The sequence below is a fragment of the Meriones unguiculatus genome, chromosome 19 (assembly GCF_030254825.1).
Source record: "Meriones unguiculatus strain TT.TT164.6M chromosome 19, Bangor_MerUng_6.1, whole genome shotgun sequence".
Lineage (NCBI taxonomy): Eukaryota > Metazoa > Chordata > Mammalia > Rodentia > Muridae > Meriones > Meriones unguiculatus.
In genome coordinates this window covers 51,656,301-51,675,464 of record NC_083366.1, presented here as the reverse complement: position 1 = coordinate 51,675,464, position 19,164 = coordinate 51,656,301, and the positions used below count along the sequence as shown (strand labels likewise).

The 19,164-nt window shown below is 40.5% G+C and overlaps 1 protein-coding gene across 5 annotated transcripts in view; it reads right to left on the bottom strand.

Annotated features, from left to right (window-relative positions):
- Fars2 (phenylalanyl-tRNA synthetase 2, mitochondrial) overlaps positions 1-19,164 on the bottom strand; it is a 416,134-nt gene that overhangs the window by 359,868 nt on the left and 37,102 nt on the right. For 2 of the 5 annotated variants that reach the window (XM_060372572.1, XM_060372573.1), the window contains one exon: positions 7,601-7,683. The exons of the other annotated variants lie outside the window; for them this stretch is intronic. The gene's annotated coding sequence lies outside the window, so the exon portion shown is untranslated. The remainder of the gene's footprint in view (positions 1-7,600; positions 7,684-19,164) is intronic. 5 annotated transcript variants of the gene reach the window in all.

The following is a 19,164-nucleotide window of genomic DNA, read 5'->3' as shown; positions in this document are numbered from 1 at the left end:
GGGCTTGTAACAATCAAAGCAGCAATTTTGTTTGGTTTGGTGTTCTCTGTGTAGCTCTGACTGTCCTGGAACTCAATCTGCAGACGAGGCGGGCCTCAAGATCCACCCGTCTCTGCCTCCCCAGCGCCGGGAATAAAGGTGTGCACCACCTCTGCAGCTAGAAGCAGTAATTAAACAAACAAACAAACAAACAAACAAAAACAGGACCAGATGGGTTCAGTAAAGAATTCTACAGGACCTTCAAAGAACTAACACCAATACTCCTCTAACTGTTCCATAAAATAAATGGTACCAAGAGGGAATCTTCATCCCTATTAGCCAGCTTTCACAGTGCTGCCTGGAGAGAAAAACTATCAACAGTCTTACACAGTGGTAAACTCAATGAGCTTCGATAATGACCAGCCACGCAAGATATGTCCTTTGGTGCAACAGAAGCACAAATGTTTTGGGCATAACTAACCACTTTCTTTTTAGAGTTGAGGCTCACTCCACAAGACAGAGCATGTGTCTGGTACTACTAAACTGGTCAAAAAAAAAAAAGGGGGGGGGCTAGACCTACAGGAAAATCTATCCCACATTAGTTTATTACTATACTAAATAGTCTAGTAGTCTATTTAGTCTATACCACTTAGTTTATTACTAGACTAAATAGTAGTCTATTAGTGGTCTATTTACTCCTCACTAAATAGTCTAGTAATAAACTAAGTGGTATAGACTAAATAGACTACTATTTAGTATAATAATAAACTAAGTTCTTATCTTTACACCCAAAGAATAATCAATCTCTCAACCCTCATCAGAGAAGCTTTTTTTTTATAACAAATAATAACTAATACAGAACCATAAATGGTCAAGATGCAGAGAATAATAGATGGTAAAAAGCTCCATTCTAAATAAGACAACCATTTTACATCTCCATCCCTTTCCCCACTAAGGCTCAAGGATCATCCTGGAAGAGTAAACAGAAATACTTCAAGAGCCAGAGGCAGTGAAAGGCTATAGCAAAACAGTATTCTCTGAACATAACAGGGTACTGCACTCGTGAAATCACAGTGGCTATGACTGCATCTACAAGACCTCCACAGCCATGCTTGGCTGGCTCTTGAGTTTGAAGTCATGTGGCCTACATACAACCCTACCTCAAACAAAAAAAACAACAAGATCAGAAGACAAACTTGGTCATCTTAAAGACCATCGCAAAGAGAATAAAAATACAAGAAAAAAATATTTGATTTAGTTTAGAATGCAAGCTACTGCAGCATTCTACACTGCACAGCCAAACTCCATGTAGGCCCACTTTCAAACACTGATTGTTCACCCTCAAACTACCTTCATAGGCTAAATGGGGCCACCCATGCCTTAATTGACAAAGAAACACATCCTCCACATCATCCCATTGAAGCACAACCATCCAGGGCTCCACGTTGCCAAAAAATGTTAACTTGCACAATGATGTCAATGTGACACATTTACATTAAATGTGTTGATACTAACAAGAACACAGTCTGAGACAAAAGTACATATAATAAAATGTGTGAGTATTTGTCACCAATAGTCAAGTGGACAACAAACCTAAGCTGATCAACTTAGTGGACTAAGGGGGTCAGAAGAAAAGGGTACACATAAACCTAGCACCAAGAAAGGCAAAGGTAACTAAAGACTGCCCATGAATCAAGTGAATAGGAAGGAAGCTTAGAAAACACCACTCTACTACAAAGCCAAAACCAGCACCGAACATTCCGGTAACTGTAGCTCAAACTACAAATTCATCTATCAGGAGAGGGTAGCCAGGGTTGTACAAGGGAAAAGAAGGCAGGACAATGCCAAAATCTAGTTCATGCATCCCTATTCTACCCTTTATAATACACTCACCAATGAACCCTTACTTAAAACTGCACTGACAATTTATATCAGTGATTACAGCTAGTATTCCTGCTGACAGAAGCAGAATTTAAGCTACAAAATAACTAGTTTGCAAAACTGTCCAAGTTTCAATTTAACATATTTTTATGTTCTTAAAAATCTATTTGTGTTGCAAAAGTCTTGTACATAAAAATTTATATTTATAAGTAGAAATGTTATACTGCTTTAGTTCTTTAGGAATAAATCAATCAAGTATCTAACTTATGTATATTAAATTTGGGTCATATTTTCCAGGGCTGGATTATGAGTGAAGAAAGAGGACAGCATATGCTAGGAGAAAAAGGACCAGAAACCAGCATTCTTTGCAATCAAGCTCCTACTGGGTCTGACATGGGCTTATGACTCCTGGCTATGAGGAACTGGGGAAGGCAGGCTGTTAGTTTGCTTGTTTGTTTAGAGAGTCTCATAGAGCCCTGGCTGGCCTGGATTTCACTATGCGCAAAAAATGAGCGTGAACTCTTGGACCTCCTGTTTCTACTTTTGGATTATTAAGATTACAGTCTCCACAGTCAGTTTTATGATTGAACCCAGGGCTTCATGAATGCTGGACAAGGTACTCCACCAACTGAGGTACATTGTTAGCCCTTTTAGTCACATACAGTTAATGGTGCAGAATTCTGCCTACCTTGATCTGAGTTTGGGCGAGGAACCAAGTTCTGAGTGAGCCTGTGGCCCAAATGGCACTGCAATTCAGCCTTGCAACTTCCTGAAGGGTAAACCCACTGAGCTGTGACTAGACATCTGCAGAAACTATGGAACAGTAAGTAGGTGCCATGTAAAGCTGCTAATCTAGTGTTAATTATTACACAATAACAGGATATACAGTCAATAAATAATGTTGAATAAGTGGCTTCCCAGTCATGTTAAATGCTTTGAATACTAAAAGCTATATCTACCAAGGTTCCCAATCTCACATACACACACCACATACACATGTACACTTTTGATGCTCCAGCTAGTAGGTCACTTTATCACTTTATCTCCAAGCCAAAAGAATTGATATGTTCTATGCCAAAAGATAAAGCCAGGTAAGTGAGCACAGGCATTGCAACCAAACAGTACATGACAGTGAAAACTTAAAAACTGAAAAAGGTAAGTAAATATATAAGAAACAATGGGGGCTTTAGTGGTTTGGATATGAAATGTCACCCACAAGCACCTGTGTTTGAACACTTGGCTCTCAGCTGAAGGTGCTATTTGAGGAGGCTTTTACACCTTTTAGACATGTGGCCTAGCAAGCAGAAGGGGGTCACTGAGGACGAACCTTGAAAGATAATCTGTTGGCCTCTGCTGTTACCTACAGTCTGCATCATGTTCTTATATGAAGAACTCCGCCTCTTGCCACACCTTCTCTATAATGATAGATGGAAAGCTTAAGCCAAAATTAAGGACTCCTCCCATAAGCTGCTTCTGTTGGGTGTTTTGTCAGAGCTATAAAAAGGGTAACAATTGCAAGAGTTCTTTTCCTTCTTTTTTCTCTTGTACTCTCTGTACATCTCAAATGGTGGCTCTAGATAAACACTGGTTGTCACCATAACAACTTTTTAAAACACCCACAACTTCCAGCTCCTTGGGCATAAAAAGGGCCTTAAGATTTTTTTTTTGTTGTTGTTTTTGTTTTTTTTTCAATGCAGTTTATTCAGAAACCTTGAACAATCCTCGGACCCTGGGGAAAGCCAGCCCACAGCTTAAATAGCCTCTGGGTAGCCAACCCAGGCGTGCCATGTGGGCAATGCAGATAGGTCCACATACATGGAAGCAAGCCAGATCCTCAGCCTTAGCCAAATGTGGAATTGTTCGTGACAGAGAGCACTCACCATCGGGAAGGTGGAAGGCGGAAACCAGCTCCATCTTTAAGGCATAGCATTCCGCAGCTCTCTACAGTTCCCCCTTTTTGTTTTAGATGCATCAGGCAAGAGTAGAGGTCTGATCTCTGATATTAGAAATAAATTGGGACTTTGTACCGATGTTCGTTTAGGTGTCATCCACCCAAAGAGCATCAGACCCGTCCGATACCTTTTTCTCAGATGCGGGACCTGGGGCATCAACCCGCATGCAACCAGACATGCTCTTCTCTGGGTCCAAAGCGGCTGACCCTGAGTGCAGTGCTTAGCCTCGCATCCTGAGCGTAACATTTTAGCTTTTTATGGTATCCAACCATGCTTGGGGAGAATGTCCTGCTTCAATGGCTGTAAAGGCCTGAATGATCAAGGCTGCATCACACTGTTGTGAGACTCTAATCTTGCATATATACCACAGGCAAACCAAGGAGACCAACACCAGAAGGCCTGCTAACGCTCCCATGCCCGCCCATTCCTTCAGATGATTCATGGCTGCAGCAATCCATGATGATAATCCTGTGGCTAGTCCTGCGTCCACTCTGGTAGAATTTACTGTGACAATGGCCACTCTCAGCTGCTCCATCGTAGTATCGAATTCTCCAGTCCAATTACCTAAAATATAGCTCAACAATTGTTTAGACAGATTTGCAGCACAGGAAAAATTTTCATGTTATATGCTAGTGACTCAAAGTCCAGCATATTTTCATTGACAGCCAAGTTGAGCGATTTGCCATAGGGTATCAATTTGCTCCTACACGAGGTCAATCCTCTGATTGAACACCATCAAGCTTCCTTTTAGTTGAGCATTAATTCCTTTATGTACAACTAAGGCATGAGCTACATTGGCTAAATGATTGTTCAGGGTCTGAGCAGTCTGCCCAGTATGACTCTATGACTCTCTTCAGACAGAAAAGGGATCTTGGAACTACAGCCACCATTGTTACTACCATCTCATTGGCGGCTGTTGGAGCTACCACCGGGGCATTAGCCATGGGCCTTAAGATTTTAAGATGACAGGGTAGCTCTTCCAGAGGAAGAGCCTCTTTGTGTGCGTGTGTCCGCGTGTGTGTGTTATGACCCTGAACAATATACTTACAGCTAAGATTATTGTCTATTCTTAGAGTGTTCATAACAAAAAAAAAGCAGTCTTAGCTTTGGGTTTATTTTAATCCCCCAAAAGATAGTATTGTATAAGTAAGACTAAAATTAAGGGGAAAGCAGCTAACATTAACTCAACTACCCCAACTCTGCCTGGTTCTGTGAGTTCCGACAAGCGCTCTGAGCTGAAGAGGTTCTCTGCTTCTTCCACTCTCCAGAAAGGCATCAAGGAAATGGCGCCTCTGAGGTCAACTCAAACAATAAAATCTATCCTTGTCTCTCCCTTTTTTACAAAAAGTCACATAAATGCCCAGAAGAAGAAAAAGAAAAGGGTTAATATCTGCTATCTGTAACATTTCCTATGCAATATAATTACAATTAAAGTGATTGTACTGCAGAGAAAATATTAGCCATTTTTCACTTTCCTTTGCTAAGTATAATAAGCTGTTTCATTATTGCTCATACAACTTCTACAAAATCTTTCACTTGCTAAACAAGTCAATATAATTTGGTTTCGCTTAACAGAAGTGACAGCAGTTTACATTATAACCAATTAGTAGTTGTTCAAAAACATGTAAATTTCAAACTAAGAATATTTGTCCAAAATAAGCACTCAATTGTTTCTATCTGAATGACATCTGTGCATTTAATTAAAATAGTTATAGATGTCAACACTGGTCAAAAATAATATCAATACATAAGTACAAGATAGAAAGAATAAAAACACAGCTATTAATAGTATTATGGATACAGCTCAGCCATGCATAAGGCTTCTGACATACAAGGAGAAACATAAAGTACAGTATAGTGTTAACCGTGGTTCTTCTTCTCCTGGCACCGAGACTGCTTCTTACTACCAGGTCTCAGGACAGCATGTGTCTCAGTTAGCCAAAGCCATCTAACAGATCACGGCAAGACACAGTGAAGCAGACAAAGCCTTTGCAACAGACTAACCACTGAAAGCAGTGAAAATTCCTGAAGTTTGGACATGAATTTAAAAATAGGAATTCAAGACTATAGCTCTGCAGGGCATGAGTACGTGTCTAGGAAACCTACGCCCTCAAGGTCAAATTGTCAACAGATGGTGGCAGGCCTGATAAACCAAATTCAATTCTATTATCTTCACATAAGTCATCAGATCACCAGAGAAATCAAAAAAAGGCAGGCTCAGACCCTAGTATTAATATATATATACAGAATGCTTTGCTTTTCCAGATAGAGGTAATATACACATAAGACATGGGCAGCACTGACCAGGATTCTACAAAACCAGAGGAAAACAGGATTCACCTTGCAAGACAATTAACATTGGTTAGTAAACGAATTCTTTTTAATTTCTTGGCAATATAACTTTTCTGACTATTTTCCTTCATGTTAAGTGATTTATAATTATTTTACATTTAAAAGCAATAAGAAAATATTACAGAGAACTAAAAAAACACACAATGCACAAGAACTATTAAATATCTCCTACTTTAGGCTGTATTCTTTTAAGATTACTAACATTTCATGAGGGACGCATGCTAATATCTAGAGACAGCTCAGGGAAAGATGAGTAGCATAGAACAGATCCCAATGGTAAAAGTCTCCATAACGGCAGACTGGTTCCTAGCAGAGGTTTTGAATTCCATACCTACCATGGAAAAGAAGATGGACGGTTCTCTTTTTAACATTTACTTTACTATTTTTTTTAATTTCATAAATGAGTACAGTATTCACATCATTTTCACCCAATAATCTCTCGTGTCCATATCTTCCACTCACTCCCTTTCAACCTCATGACTTCTTAATTATCACTACATGTGTGTGTATACATATATGATATACATTCTGCTGGTATGGTTTAATCCCTTTAGTATTGTTCATATGTATGTGTCTAAGAATGAGTACTTGAGATTGGAAAACCTATCAGGATAAGCTGGATAGAGTATGCCAACTTAACACAAGCTAGATTTGTCTGAAAGGAAGGACTCTCAATTGAGAAGATGCCTCCATAAGATCCAGATGTGAGATATTTTCTTAATTAGTGGTTAATGGGGGAGGGCCCAGCACACTGTGCGTGGTGCCATCCCTGGGATCACGGTCTGGGATTCTATAAGAAGGCAGGCTGAGTAAAGCATGGGGAGCAAGCCAGTAAGCAGCACCTCTCCATGGCTTCTGCATCAGCTCTTACCTTCAGTTCCTAGCCCTGTGTGATCTCTCATCCTGGCTTCCTTCATGACTGACTCCCAGACTTGATTTTTGCTCATGCTGTTTCATCACAGCAATAGAAACCCTACCTAAGAAAGAAAAAGACTGAATCTTTAGCAGCGATTAATTGTATGTAGAGCTTCCTCTGGGGTCGGGCCTTGTGAGTTTTGCAATATCCACATTGGGTGTCAACTACTGTCATTGTCGAGATGTTTAGGCCACCATATAGTTAAGATTTCATGGGTATAACTGTCACATATAGAAGATACTATGTGCTGGTCCACTGGCCCATCCCCTCTTTAGTGATGGTCCCTGAGCCTTGGGGGTATGGGTTGTGTTACAATTTACAAACAGGGATGGGCATCCCCACAGTCAATAGCTCTGCAGGATGGCTCTTCTTAGAAAGGGTTCTTAATTCAAAATGCCTCAATACCTCAAAAGCCAACAGAGAGGTACGAGCATGGCTCAGTTGGTAGAGTGTCCTCCCTAGCATGTCCTTAGCATAGAATCTGATGTCCACTACTACATGAATGAGGTATAACACATACCTGTAATCCTAGCACTAGGAAGGTGAGCAGGAAGATGAGAAGTTCAAGGTCATCCTAGGCTTGCTGGGAATTTCAAGGCCAGCCTGGAACATGCAAGAAGCTGTTTCAATAATTTTTTTTTTTTTTTAATTTTTAAAAGCCAAGGGAGGTGAACTGGGAGATACTAACACAACAAAAATACACTTCCATCACATTCATTCATTTACTTCACTAGAAAGACACAATAATGAAGACTACTTGGAGCTGTTATATTAAAAAGAAACAAACAAACAAACAAAAAACCACTTGAATCAATTGAAAATACAAAAGATCAATTGAAAATATGGAAGAGTGCATGTCCAATTCTTAAAGAAGTCCTGGGAGCAGAGGGCAGACAGAGCCTGGGGCTCCTCACTCTCAAGCTATTCTTCTATGGCTACAACACAAGAAATGGAAAAACAACTTTAAGGGCCCCCTTTTTTAAGGGATAAAAGAAATCCCTGTATCTTCAGATCTTCGTGCATGAAATTCATGGAGAAACAAGACTATTCTTAAAGAATGTATGACCTAGGTCATTTTCAAACACTGCCCATAATGAATTTGAAGACACAAAAGTGGTAAGAAGCAAGACAAACCAGTCTCTAGTTAAAATTAAAATATTCACAGCCATAAAAAGAAGCAGAGAAAGTTAATATAAAAAATCTGGCAGCCACTTACTAATGCTACCCCATATTAGAACCAGTAAAAGTAAATATTTCCTTTTACAAAAACAGAGGGTATTCACTTAATTATCTTAAGATCTAACCAGGTACAGTGGCGAACACCCCTTAGCCCAGCACTCAGGGAGGCAGAGGCAGGCAGATCTCTGTGTGTTCAAAGACAGCCTGGTCTACAAAACAAGTCTAGAACAGCCAAGGCTACACAGAGAAACCCTGTCTCAAATAAATAAATAAATGGATCTACCAAATTGAGTATTTTTAAGTGATTAAAAAGAATATCTTTCAGGAATTCTTTATTTCTTATTATGATCTCTGAAAGACTTAAACTTTCCCCAAAGCTATTATGTTTAGTAGTACAAAACAGTGGCCAATACACTACCTCAGGAAAGCACAGGTGCCAGAGGACTCAACTCCAGGTGAGTATTGATGGGGACTTAGCCACCCATCCCCCAATTACTGGTTATATAGGCTACTTAAGAAAAGGGTTAATAAAGGAGAAAAAAAAAATAAACTCAAGAGTTGTGCTATGCATTTGTCTGAGACGTCACTGTAAACCCAAAGAAAATTTCCTCATAATCTACAAAATCTACAATGCCAAGTTTTCTGTATTTCTAGTCTTCATGAACTGAACGAGTAACGAAGATTTCTTAAAAACAGAATGAGAAACACCTGTAACAGTGTTAGCCAGGTGCCCTTTAAAAATATGAAAGACTAAAAATGTTAACTGTTTTTCTTTACTTTATTAATTTATTTTAGGAGAGAAGAGTTAATTCAGAAAAGAGATATGCATAAATTCTTTGAATTTGGTTAATTGAGATACCATGCCAGCATAAGGAATTACAACTAAGAAGCAGCTACTGCCAGCTGCATGTGTGAGCAGTCTAAGCTGATTTACCACGGTGAGGATTTTCAAATCAACTCAATAATTAATGGCTGTGATGCCCATTAAAGGTACAGGTTGCCCATTAATGCAGAGTTGGGCTGAAAACTAGGGATAACTGCACTAACTACTTAGATTGATTGGAGAGAATCTGAAGTCATCACAGGAAGATAGATAAATCCACATAAACTGTATGTAAACAGATTGTAAATGTTGCCAGGTGAGGAGAGTTGATCCACAACACAGCCATTATGTACCCCACAGCCTGGTAAGTATAACTGAAGGTGGTGACAGGAAAAACCACAGAGCCAGTCTTGCTGCTCTGTGAACACCCTTTAGGGCCCCATGTGGACAATAGGTCCAAGCTCAAAATTCTAAAGAGGGGAGGGTCAAGCCCGCTGCACTGGGAACTGGAGCTTGAATAAAGATGGTAGGCAGTGAATAGGAGGAGGAGCCCCAGGCCCATCCAGCCTGACCTGTTGGAGAGGACTAGAGTGGGAAAGACCACCCTCCTCCCATTCTCCTATAAGGACCTGCAGAGGAGTACCACAGCAGCCATCTGGGTTAGGCTTCATTTGCAGAGTCACATAATGGCCATAATAAGATACTGTTTTCTTGTACTCAAAGCTACACCAGATCCCCAACTCCAGAGTTATACACCAGAGGAAAAGAACGCAGAGTGTACATTCCACAGACAATCCAGGGAAATTAATGGTGTTGAACTGGACCAGCCTCCTATGGGCTGGTCCTGTATGACAGAGTCAGGCAGGGAGTAACTGTCAAACTGATAAATGTCTATTTCAAATTGTCACCATGTACTGCCAAACAACTTTATATAAAGACTGACCACCAGTGACATAATAAACGCTACTTTTCAGTTCTTCACAAGCATGGTATTTATGAGGCTTTCTCCCCGATATCTGCCAGTCTAATGATTAAAAGTAGATGCTTTCACAGTCACTCATAAGGACATTAAAATGTTTTCACACTTTTATTAAATTTCAGTACTATTTTATTCCCCATTCTAAGATACTGATTATTTCCTTGGTGATTTGCCCATCATGTCTACTACAAATGCAGGTCATCTGACCTTTTTTTTTTTTTTTTAAAGAAAAAGAGAGAGAGGGTTTTCTGTATAGCCTTGGCTGTCCTGGATTCATTTGTAGACCAGGCTGGCTTCAAATTCACAGAGATCCACCTGCTTCTGTGTCCCAGAATGCTGGGATTAAAGGCATGTGCCACCACACCCAGCATGGTCATCTGTCTTTTATTCTTTATTCTGGTGTGTAACAATTATTCTCTAAAAGTTTTCATTAAATAGATGGTATCTTTATAAGCAAGAGGACCATTTTGTTCATGGCCAGTGTGTAAACACACACTGACACCTGCTGAGGACCCTGTTGTCGTCTGAGCTGCAGTAAGGTCTGTGCCTGGCTCCTGGCTGGGTGGTCAGACAGAATAATCTGGCTTGAAGGCCACTCTCTGCTGAAAGGAACCCCATTCAGGTAAGCACCCAGGTAGACTGCACAGTGGATCCTTTGTCAGGCTCAAGAGATGCTGATGGCAGAGGGCAGGGTGCAACAGTGCTACAGGGCTGCACTCAGCAAAGGGGAGCAGAATTAATAAAGCATCCCTAGCTACGCAATTTGAACTCCCTGGAGACTTGCCTAGGGTGCAGGGATGAGGGCTCAGGAACAGAATATGCCAGCAGTTCCTTTCACTTTGTACTTCAGAAAAGAAAGCCAATTTGAAAAATGGCCATCAGAGCTGCTAGCCTGGAAGATGATGAGTATCCAAAAAAGACTGTCATGCTCTAGACCTGTGTAGCAATCCTGCAATGTTCTAACACTCTTAAGAAAGAGGCAAAACTTTAAAGGGTGTATTTTCCACAGAGTGCTCAAATTTTTCAATCTGAAACTGTGAGGTACACAGAAAGTACAAGGAAGCAGATGTTTGCCAGTGCTTGCTGGCAACCTCCTTCTTGCTGCACAGATGGCATGTCTCATAACATGACAATCTCAGGAGGCACGTGACAAAGGAAGTGTGTGATCTGTCCTCTACAGAAAGCCATTTGACTTGCCCTCAAATGTACATCTTCAGGGGAGATGGAAGCTGGAGGCTCAGAGAGCCAAAGAAATTTCACATTACAGACAGCAGAAAACTCCCAACCTAGGCAATTAGCGCACAGCTTCCTACATAAATAAGGTAAACTGACAGAATGAGGTAATGGATGTGAAAGATATGAACCAAGTATGTTGGAAATAGATACAACATAGCATACTGCAAAACCTTAGCTACTTGACCACTCTTCACATCACAAAGGAAAGAGATCATGAGCAAGTACTGTAAGAAAAAAAGACAAAACATGAACACCCCCATCAGAACTTGCCACATTTCTGCCTCTATATGTCCAACTCCTATGCATCCAGGACATACCATGAAGGCTCCACCTACAAACAGTAGAAGAACAGATGAATACACTAGATTTTAATTCTCTGAGTATCAGCCTATTAGCTCAATGTAATTAAGCCTGGAATATACAAACATAGTAACAGGAGAGAAATTTATATGACCACCTTGTAAGTGGGATTCAGGAACAGAGGTTCTGTAGATGCAAAAGAAAGCCATTCCATTTTTTATTCCCTTGATGTCCAAGTGACCCTAGTTCACTGGTAACTGGCACAGCTATAGCTAATGAGAACAGGGAAAGTCATAAATCCAGCATAGCGGCTTGACAAAGATCCAGCAAAGCTGAGCCATGTGATGTCATCACCATCAAGCCATCTTTCACTTTTGGTTTTGATCTCCGTATGCTACATTCTTGGCTAGCTTTTAATATTTGTACAACATGGAGATACTGTTTTGATGAGAAATTTCTTATCAATCATTTACGCCTTCTCCCAGGAGTACTGCTTCTAAGCCTCCCCAGGAAAGTCCCGAGCATGTCACACACACACACACGTGCACAGGCACACGCACACACACCAACACGCATGCACGTGCACGCACACGCACGCGCACACACACACACGCACACGCACATACGCACACACGCACACACACTTTTAAGGAGATATCCTCTTATGGCCTACTTGAAGGTCTTCCTTGTGCTCTGGAGGTTGTGACTCACACAAAAGCACCAGGGACCCCTTATGAGACTCCAGCTCCACAATACTCTCGGGATGTTTGCCTCTGTATTTACTCAGGAGCAAGATAAGCAGAACAAAGTAAACTGAAAAGGGTAAACAAGATTCACTGGGCTGAAGGAGTTGGCAGCATCAGATTAAAAGCCTCTGCCTACTATATGCTCAGGCAATTACGTGGCATAGAAGATCGGGACCTGCATATGGTAATCACCATAAGGAAAAGATACAGCAACAAAGCTAGATTGGCTGCAGTTATCTACACAGCCCTACACAGGGGCCTCTACTAATGGACAAAGATGGTGTGGCTAAATGATAAAAGAATGAAGTTTTAAAGATTCCCCCCTTTCCTAGAAAAGTTATCTCATACAGAGGCACTGTGGTGTTACATGATCAGGGGGTGAAATAACACCAAGATTAGATATATAAATAAATTCTACAAAGATCTAAACATTGTATTATGGCAGAAACTGAATTCTAACTGCAGCAACTTTATTTAACCTGCAGATTTTTCTTCCGCCTAATGACAATTAATACTCTGACCATTAAAAGTTGATAATACACTTCTTGGAACACAACAATCTGCCCAAAGCTGGCTTGAGATCTTCTTTCTGCCTAGTGTCCTTGAAACCTCAAGAGCTATCAGTATGAGAATGGATTGTCATGCTTTGGAAAATATGCCTTTAGATTCCTAAAAGGTGAGTTGTAGTGTTGATGAGGAAAAATTATTGTAAAATTAACTCTGTTCTGACATGGTATATCAATGATGACTAAACTTATGACCAAGAGAAAATTAAAACACAAGTTGAGGACAAAAATTATCTATGATCTATGTTTTGGAACAACATGAATCCCTGCCTACTAAGTTCTAGATAAATAAAGTAACACTCTGACTTCCAGTCAGTCAGGTGGCAAGATTCCCTGCCAACCTCATGCCTGACTCACCCTCCATCACCGACTCCTTACCTCCTCTGTGGGACATGGCCATCACTGGGGCTGGCCCCTGGCAGGTAAGCATATGATTCCCTATTGGGAGAGATGACTCTAGATAGACTTGGCTACTTGGCTGTTGTGGACTGAATCTTTGTATCAAGCTGAGATCCAAATGACTAACATGATGGACAGTATAAGCACTGGGGATTCGAGGAAGTGACTAGGTCATGGGGCAGAACATCATTAATGAGACCAGTGTTCACATGAGGAACAAAGACCTAACTTGCCTGATCCAGAATAGAAGGAAATAAACAAGAAGGTGTCATCTAAGAGAAATGAACCCCCATGGCCACCTAAAACACATGCTTTGATCATGGAATTTCCAAATTCTGAAACAGTGAGAAATGAACAGAAGTAACTTAAGCATGTGGAAAAAACTGAGACATGCTCTTTGCCCAGGGCACCAAGTGGGTTAAGTGTCCTAATGATATACTAATCTCCATCATTCAACAAACCAAACAAGTATTTGTTTAGTTCTAGGTGTTAATATTCAGGAACAAACTTGCATCTGAGATCCTTAAGGACAGGAATTATATTTCATTTAACATTTCCAGCTATAATGCCATGAAAGAATATGAGAAAGCTTCTAGCTTCTCAAAAAAACATGTCTTAGAAAATACCTCTTTCACACATTACACAGATATCCAGTTCCTAACCTTTCCAAACATGAAAATATCAACTACTTAGCTAAATTAACCTTCACTTAGGAGGCACTTAGACTGAAAAGAGAGCTATTCTAGCCAAGCAAGTTAAACCTAAGTGTACAAGCATGAAGGTGTCATTACACACTTATTCTCTAGGTCAAGACTTGCATGAGGCAGAGCATCAGGAAGCCACTCTGCCAGCCACCACCCTCACAAGTAGATCTGGACCAGCCTTCCTAAAGCAGTAACAGCAGAAGCTATGTATCTACCAAAACTTACAAGTATGCCATCCCTCAGGCTATCAAGGTTCTGTGCTACAGTATCCCACACTCTGTACATGGTTTCTTCAGCATCTCCAGGGCAGAATTTGTACCTAAGAACCATGTCCAGCTCCAGCAGAAAAGGATATAGGAAAACTAGGGAAAAATTAATTCACAAAAATACCAAACACAAAGTTAACGGTTGCTTCATGCCCTGTATGATCCAGTGCATACTCCCACAACCCACAGAAGACTACTTACTGAGCTTCTGTAACCTGCTTTCCTCGAGCAACAGAATGATCTTCCTGCTACAAAAACTTGCTGGCTATAATCGTCCAGAGATCCTTTGCCTCCATAAATAAACTCCAATACTCTAATACCTTAGTATAATTCTATATAAATTGGCTTCAAAATTGAAGCTTGTTTTGAAATGTAAAAAATATATTCACATTGTTGAGACTACAATGTCTGACACAAATGAGAGAGATTTGTTTGCAGTTCACAGTTTCAGAGGGTTCAGTTCACCCTAGAGTGTAAGGTCTACTACAGTAGCTTAAGTCACAAACACAGAGGCAGGGGCTGTTCACATCACTGCAGACCAGGAACCAGAGGCCGAGCGACACCTTTAAAGGCCTATCTCTATCGACCTGATTCCTAGGTAGGCCCCATTCCCTAGAGATTGCAGAGCCTTGCAAATAATGTTCTCAGGGAAGAACACACACAACATAAACCTGTGGGGACATTTCAAATTCAAGCCATAACAAGTTGATTAGTTCTTTGCTCTTTGTAGATCAGCCTGCTTTGCTTCCTACAAGATTTCAAATAGTCAGATATACCCATTTCAGAATCCTCAAATCCTAGCCACTTGTCACAGTTATGCCCTTTCTGGTAAATTATACTACCCTATCGGACCACTGAACACAAGGTGTCCAGGCTGCATAAAGGCCCCGGGGCTTATGAACAAGCACAGGTGTAGTTTGGTGAGTAGCTGAAAGCCTAAGCAAGGGACAGGGTCTGCTGTTTGGCACTGGGTCTCCAGTAGTTACTTCACTACTTTTTGCACATAGTGGTGACACTAATTTTTAACTGAAACTCAGTTGGACCTCTTGAAATTTATATTTAGAACCATGGCCTTGAAAAACTGAGAGATGATTCTTCAGGGAACAAGAGCACAGAATAGAGGGCAAGAACAGACAGTTCCACGTTTTCTAACACATCCTGCAAATAACCCTATATTTCAAAACCCTCCTCAATGAGCACATTCCCCACGGCTACAGAGACAAGCTACATTCAGGAAGCTTTGATATTCCCTGGCTTTTTCTGCTGTCTTACTCTAATATTCTGAACCATTGTTAAAATGTCTTTTCTAGGTTGGCAATATTGTCTCCAAATATCAAACAATAAGACCTCAGATAATAAAGGCAAGTCCCAGTCGACTTCTCAGAATTGTCATGAAACTTAAATTGAACATCTATTTAAAAAAAAAAAAAAAAGTCTTCTGAAACACAGACAGTATCACACAAATATAAGTTACAAGGCTTATTATGGATTAATAGTAAGCAAAGCCCAGGGGAAATTCTCATTGAAAATGCTATGCTTTAATTTCTCAGGATAAATGAATATATGATGAAGCTTCCATACTTCTGAATTAAAAGCACATTCAGAAAAACTGATTCTTTATTCATAATTTGAATTGCTACCGGAAGATGGTCCCAAGTTATTTGCTTTTTTCAAAATTAAATCCATTTATTGAATATTGTGGATACACAGAAAGTTCATTAGAAGTCAAGGACCTTTGTGCCCCTAAATTTTTGTTTGTAGATGAATGTTTGTATCATAAAACCCATGAGCATTCAAAGGATTCTATAATGTAAGAAAAGCTAGCTGAGCTAAATTACAACCCCAACCACATCTACAATGAGAAAATTCACAGAGGACCTGTCATGGATATGTCACAGGAATCAGAAGCGCAGTGCAACTATAAAACAAAGCAAGCTGGGTAACTACTTCTACTTCAGTTTCACCAAAGTCAAACCCAAACAGGAACCATTCCTTCCCATCCACTCTATGCTAATGATTAAAAACAATTTTCTTAGCTATTTAAACCAAGGCCAAAAACTGGGCAAGTCTATAGATTAGAACAGTTTTATATATCCCAAAGCCAAGATAATAAATATAGCTGTTGTCTCAACAGCAGAGTGGCTGGCTATAAAGATCATTTTATAGGAATTTTTGACGAAATAACACTAAAGTTGAGTGTTTATGCTCCGATGCACAAAATGAAAAGAGATCTTTTCACTCAGCTGATCTGCTGGGAGAAGCTAAGGGTCAGCAACAGAGCACATACAAGTGCAAGGTCCTAGATTTGTCTCTGCCATAAACGAAGAGACCTTGTCAGTCAGTGTCCCCTGCTTCACACACACACACACACACACACAAACACACACACACACACAATTCAAACCAGACCCCTCTTCCATCTTTGTCGCTTCTTATCATTTTTCTTCAGTTCCCTGTGATCTATCTTGGCAGAGTAGAGGAAAGCCTCCCCTTGCCAATCTATTGGTAAGACATCCCATTTGTTTCACAACAGTTCCCCCTTTTGATTAACAGCAGCCTGCCTTGGAATCCAGGGTCTGGTGGCACATCAAGTCTAGCCAACATGTGTCTGGTGTGCTGAATGTTGCCAGGACTGTTTCAACAAACCTCCCTAACCAAAGACAATGGGCAAAAGGAAAGATTGCTGGGAAAACATGTTCTGCTCCTGTCAGAAAAGACTCCCAACAAAGAGATATATTTCCACTCACTCATTTCACATGGATTTACAGAATCCTGACATTTCTACATATTCTGAATACAGGGCCGATTTTTTCATTCAAATATGCAAAACAAAAAAACCTTTGTCCGTGCACCTCATGTTCAGATAAAAGGTAGATTTGCCAAACTCTCATGAGCAAGTAGGAAGCGTCCCACTGCCCTGGCTGCTCTGGACAATGACTCGCTGCATACCTGTCCACTAACTGTCCAGGAGCCTATACATTTGTACTTTTAATAAAACTATAAAAGTAATCTATTTGACAGCTTTTTCACTCTTACTTTTTATAAATTAGTTAACATTGTTACTAGCAGCCCTACCATTGTGTATGCTACAAATAATTGTCAACTTGTGAATAAACATTTCACAGTTGTAGATATTTCTTTATCAACCTAAATATCATATAAGTTTATGAATGATTACAACACTGGAACATCATATCCTGCTTGGTACTCTTTGCAGTACCAAACTTATGAATAAACCCACCTGTGTTTTTTACGTAAGTTTTCATTTTGTGATTTTATGCTTAAATCTTTTATTTCTCTGGCATTCACCTGGATATAAAGAAAGAACTAGAAATAATGCCCTTTGTTTACTATGGTCTCCCTAACACTTCTGTTGAGGGAAATGTTTTTCCAGTATTGATTTAAAAACCAGTGTCATAACCAGTATCACAAGTCCAGGTCCATTTCAGGTATATTTCTGAACAATATTTTATTCCATAAATATTTTTTCTGTTTCTTCTTCTGTAGCAAAAATTTAAATGATTCAGTTCCAAAGGTTAAATTACTGCAATTTCATAATGTACCTATACCTAGAAAATTTAAATAGGCAAAACTTCAGAACCATACAAAGTTCAAAACTCCATCCCCACATTTGCCTTTGGTCTTGAGAAAAGACTTTTCCAGAGGAAGTCTTGCTTACCAGTGAAATCAATCAGAAGGTTCCTCAGAAAATTGGGAATCGATCTACCTCAAAACCCAGCTATAGCACTCCTGGGCATATACGCAAAAGACTCCACCATACCACAAGGAGACTTGTTCAACATGTTATGAGCAGCTTTATTCATAATAGCCAGAAACTGGAAACAACCCAGATGTCCCTCAACAGAAGAATGGATAAAGAAAATGTGGTATAATGACAAAATGGAATACTACTCAGCTACGAAAAACGAAAACATCATGTAATTTGCAGACAAATGGATAAACAAGAAAAGATCATCCTGAGTGAGGTAACCCAGACCCAGAAAGACACTCATAGTATGTGTCTTTCAAAGGCACTTATATGAAGATATTAGCCTTAAAGTACAGGACAACCATGCTATGATCCACAGACCCAAAGAAGGCTGGAAGGCCCAAGGAAAGATGCGGCATCTCACTCAGAATAGGAAATAAAAGACACCGAAGTCGATGGAGGGAGGAAAATGGGTGGAAGAGAACCTAAGGAGGGTAATGGGGGGCAGGGGTTAGGTGTGCAGAGTGAGGAATGAAGGGGGAGAACTGGAAGAGAGAAGAGAAATCAGTGGGGAGGTACTTCTGGGACAGAGGAGTCTCCCAGGAGTCTATAGGAGTGACCCTAGCTAAGAATCCTAGCAGCAGGGGTTAAGGAGCCTAAAGTCTCCACCTCCTGAAACCAGGTGGAACTTCCAGTAAAGGGAAGGGGCACCAACCCACCCATAACCTTTGACCCACAATTTGTCTTGCCTACAAAAAGTATAGGGGTAAAGATGGAGCAGTGATTGAGGGAATGGCAAACCAATGACTGGTCAAATTCGAGACCCACACCATGGGAGAGCCAATTAATGGTACTCTGCTATGCTTGCAGACAGGAGCCTAGTGTAAGTGTCTTCTGCCAGCAGCTGGCTTCATCCAGCCACTGATAGAAACAGATGCAGAGACCCATTGCCAAACAATAGGCAAAGCTCAGGGAGTTCTGTGCAAGAGTGGGAGGAAGGACTGAGGGAGCTGGGGTCAGAGAGACACCACAAGAAGACCTACAGACTCAACTAACTTGGACCCTTGGGGGCTCTCAGAAACTGAACTACCGACCAAAGAGCATGCTTGGACTGGGCCTAGACGTCTCCCCAACACACATACATAGCAGATGTGCAGTATGGTCAACATGTGGAAGT